Source organism: Sciurus vulgaris (assembly GCF_902686455.1).
Source record: "Sciurus vulgaris genome assembly, contig: HiC_scaffold_144_arrow_ctg1, whole genome shotgun sequence".
Classification (NCBI taxonomy): Eukaryota; Metazoa; Chordata; class Mammalia; order Rodentia; family Sciuridae; genus Sciurus; species Sciurus vulgaris.
The window spans coordinates 771,533-775,894 of record NW_027632909.1 but is presented as its reverse complement, the minus strand read 5'-3'; positions in this window follow the sequence as shown (position 1 = coordinate 775,894).

Below are 4,362 nucleotides of genomic sequence, written 5' to 3'. Positions count from 1 at the left end.
AGAGATAAAGAGCAGCAGGCAGGGTGACTGAGCCCGGTTCAGAGCAGCAACATGTGGTGTGACCAAGCCCAGCACCGAGAAGCTGCACACAGGATGACACAGCCCCGCACAGAGCAGCATAGGCAGGCGGGGTGATTGAGCCCATCACCCACCCACACCCGATCACTGCAGTAAGAGCGTTATAGTGTCTCGGGGATTTGGTTACATGAGTAGATTTTGGCTGCTTTTGTCAAGAAAAAGTAACCACATGAGATGATAGACATGTTCATCTGCTCCACCATACTCACCGTTTACAAGCTATATTTATCCCATGATGTCACACTATAAACCTCAAGTGTACACAATGCAATTATTAAAAAGAAAAGGTCAGCAAACCTGAAGAGGAGCAGGGAGGAGGAAGCAGCAGCCTGCATTAGGAGCTTGCTAGCTGAGGAAATGAGCCCAATTAGTTCAACAGCCTCAGAAAGACACTGAGCTTCTGCTTAGGAGGCAAATGAAGTTGAAAATTTTAAGCATTTCATCATGCAACTGAAATAGATCTTCATTATGAATCCAGTAGCAAATAAAATATAATCAAAGGGAAAAAGAAAGCTGCCATTTTGTTCATGGATGCGTGGCATATGCAGAAGCTGCATTGATACCAGTTGGGGACATTAGAGACCATCTTAGTCAAGGTGGGGTATGAGCTAGGTGTGAGCAGGAGAAAACCAAAAATCAGGCACTTGGCTTGCAATAATTGCAATGGACCAAAGCACAGCAGCAGAGGAAGCTGGAGCACCCGCCAGAGACAGGGAGGCCCTTGCAGCTGGAGCAGGTGCACAGCCCTCAGCATGGATCTAATCAGGGGAATGTGGTCATGGAGAGAGAAACAACATGTACCACGCACAACTCAAGAAACAGAGGCTGGGTTTCAGAAAAGGACAGTGTCTGTGAATAGCACCTGTGGCTCTTTAGTGCCTGGGATGGGCAGCTCCAGCTTGTGCTACTGAAAGCCACTTTACAGAAGGGAAGAGAGAAGTGATCAGTGTAAGAAGCTAAAAACAGCTTAGCTTCAAAGTGCAGTGACTGGGAAGAGCTGGACCCCAACTGTCCAAAGAGGGGCCTTCCCAGAGGTCCCCATGCCTGAGGGACTCTTGAACTGACTGGCTCCTCTGCTTTTAAACAGATGCGTCAGAAAGCTGTTTGGAGCCTATGGATGGGACTCCATGTGGACTGGGTTCTCAGAAACATCCACCCCATGCCCTCAACTGGGAGACCAACATGCCACCAGGAGGCACCAGTCACAGTGAGGCCAGAGGCACGAGCCCCGTTCCAAGGGCACCTTGGTCTCCAATGAAGCCTTCCCTGGTGGCCATAGAGCCACAGCAAGCCACAACTTCCCCTTCACTGGAGAGAAACAAAGGAAGGTTAGAGAGGAAACCTGAGAGAGACTATTATTTTTATATAGATGGAGATTTATGAAAAAGCACTCTTCAGAGTACTGTGTCCAGCAAAAGAAGCCTGTTAGGTAAAAATGCAGCATTGGTTTCAGACTTCCAGGTGATATGGGCTGGTGAGGACGGCCCAGTTAGAGAAGAGTCAACATTTTTCTATCCATGTGAGTGGCAGTGTGCTTGAAATCTACACATATACAATAACACTTTTTGATTTCATAATATATTTGTCTCCTAAGCAAATAGGTAAATTCTAAAAAACACATTAAACTCATTTTTGGCATGACTTAGAGTACACAGGACTCACCAGATCTGAGGCAATGTGTAATGATCATGCAGGTGCTAAGATCGCATAGGCTAAAGACTTTATACGGGCCATTGTGAAGGTGCCAACAGACTTCTACCCTAAAGCAAGTGTGTTCACTCTTAGAAAAGCGGGTATTGGTTCTTTCCATAGCCATCAAAAATGGTCTTCCAGGAGCTGTCAAAATAAGACATAACATTATTTTATTTGGGAAGCTTCAACCACTTCATGAAGTTCTTAATGGGTTCATAGACATCCTTGGATAGGTTGGGATGAAAGAGGACCAGTGTCAAATTCACATCAAGTAGATAACTATTCAAGAATTTGCTTCATGTAAAGGTACCACCACAGGTGCTGTGCAGGATCCAGTGAGACTCAAAACAAAACTGACAGGTGCAATGGTTCCCTCCTGTAACCCAGCTACTCAGGAGATTGAGGCAGGAGGATCGTGAGTTTGAGGCCCAATGGAGCAACTTCCAAAAACCCTGAAAAAAAAAAAAAAAAAAAAAAAGATGCTCCCGGGCAGCAGACAATTATTGTGAAAGGAATCTTTGGACTAAAGAGATGAAGAAAGTCCAGGGAAGGGAAGGCCCCCAGCAGTCTAGCCCTTTGTGCTCAGTAACCACTGACAAGCATGTCCTGCCAGCGACCAGACTGTCCTATGAGGTCCAGACCAGATGTGGATGAGGTTGAGTTTGAACAGGATTTGGGAAGACACAGGATTCAGACAATGAGCGGGAGGCTGTGCATGAGTGGAGGAGTCTATTTAATGGGGTAGAAGCAGGGGTGTGTTTAATGAGCAGGGAGACAAGTGTAGATGGAAAGAATGGGCCTCACCTGTGGGGTGACTCACACCAGGAGCTGAGTCTAGCAGGACTTCCCTGAGCCAATGGACCTGATCACCTGCCTGTGAAGCTCAGAGCTCCTGGGCCCAAGGCAGGAGGATCAGGGACAGCAGGTGGATGATGGGTCAGGGCTGTTTCAGGAATGAAACTGCACAGTGAGGGTTGGGGTAGGAAGAGATGGGGCATGGAGCCAACCACAGGGCACTGCTGTGGCACGCTGTGTTCTCTCATGGGCCTTCAGCCCTTAAGGAGAGGAGCCTGTTTACCTTTCTGCTCTATCCAGGAAGTACTAATATCATCCCCATTTTACAATAATAAAATTGAAACTCAGAGAAACAAAATAATGGTTGAACCTAGGTGCTCAAGTGGAATCATCTAGAACCTCTTTCTCCAACTTTTGACTTTATTCTCTCTATTGGTTTCACACTCAGGTAAGCTTTCCACAATTGGTGGCCAGCAGGGCTCACAGAAACTCAAACTTACCAGCTCAGTACTTCCCACAGCAAAAGTTCATCTCCTTAGCAGGTCCTGAAAATGTCCTGCAGCTGATGCCCATTGGCTCTGATCATCCCAACATACTCACTGGCCTGCTCTGCCCCAGTCCTCTCACATGTCCAAATAGGACTAAGGTGGTGGGGGAACCCTAGATGAACTTCACATAGTAAGAGTAGGGGGAGGTATTCCAGGTTTTACTGTTGGAATAAAAAACAGGAAGCACTGGTGGCAGGCAGAAAAAACGATGTTCACCAGAGCACCTTCTCATTTTGTTGACTGCTGTAGAGGGTACATAACAGAAGGTAGCAAAAGAAACTAATGAAGTCAATATAAATTAGCTAGAGCCTAATTAAAACTAATTAAAGCTAATTAAAACTAATTAAAGCAAATTAAACTTGAATTAAAACTTTCATTGTCTAAATACTTATTAAGAAGTCTTTTTGTCAGGCCTTAGGGGTAAATGCAATGGAGTGTTGGAGCTGGGTTGTATTGTTTGTGAGAGTCACTCATTAAAATTAAATCATTAAAAAGATGGTGGTCAAGAATAGCCATTTAAAAAATTAAACGCTCTAACCTCAAAATTAAATTACATTAAAATGAAGGTAATGCATTCAAAATATATTAGTAATTATTTTAACTATGATGTAGTTTTATCTATATTGTTTATATCACTGAGCTACACACCCAGCCCTGGATTACATTTTTAAATTAAAGTATTTAAATTTTTAAATTAAGAATATTTTTAACCATCTTACTGCAGTATAATTGATATACAATAAACTATGTTTAAGATTTATAATTTTAGGGCTGGGGAGAAAGCTCAGTTGGTAGAGTGCTTGCCTTGCATGCACAAGGCCCTGGGTTCGATCCCCAGTACCGCAAAAAAAAAAAAAAAAAAGATTTATAATTTTATAAGTTTTGACATACAATACACATTTATGGGAAGCCATTGCTAAGTCAGGGTAGAGAATATCTCCAAAGTCTCCTTCTTCCCTTTGCCAGCCCTTCCTCCCATCTGTCCTCTCTCCATCTTCAGGCAACCAGGGGTCTTCTTTTGGTCACTGCTGCTTAATTTGCATTTTCTTAAATTTTATGTAAGTAGACTAATGTAGGATACTGAGGTTTGTTTGGGCTTTCTCAGCGTAGGATCACAAGATTCATCTTCATTTTCACATTTACAAACAGTTCATCCTTTTACTCACCCAGTAATATTCCATTGTATGGATATACCATGGTCTATCTGTTCATTCAACTGTTAGTGAGCAGTCAGGTTATTTCTGATATG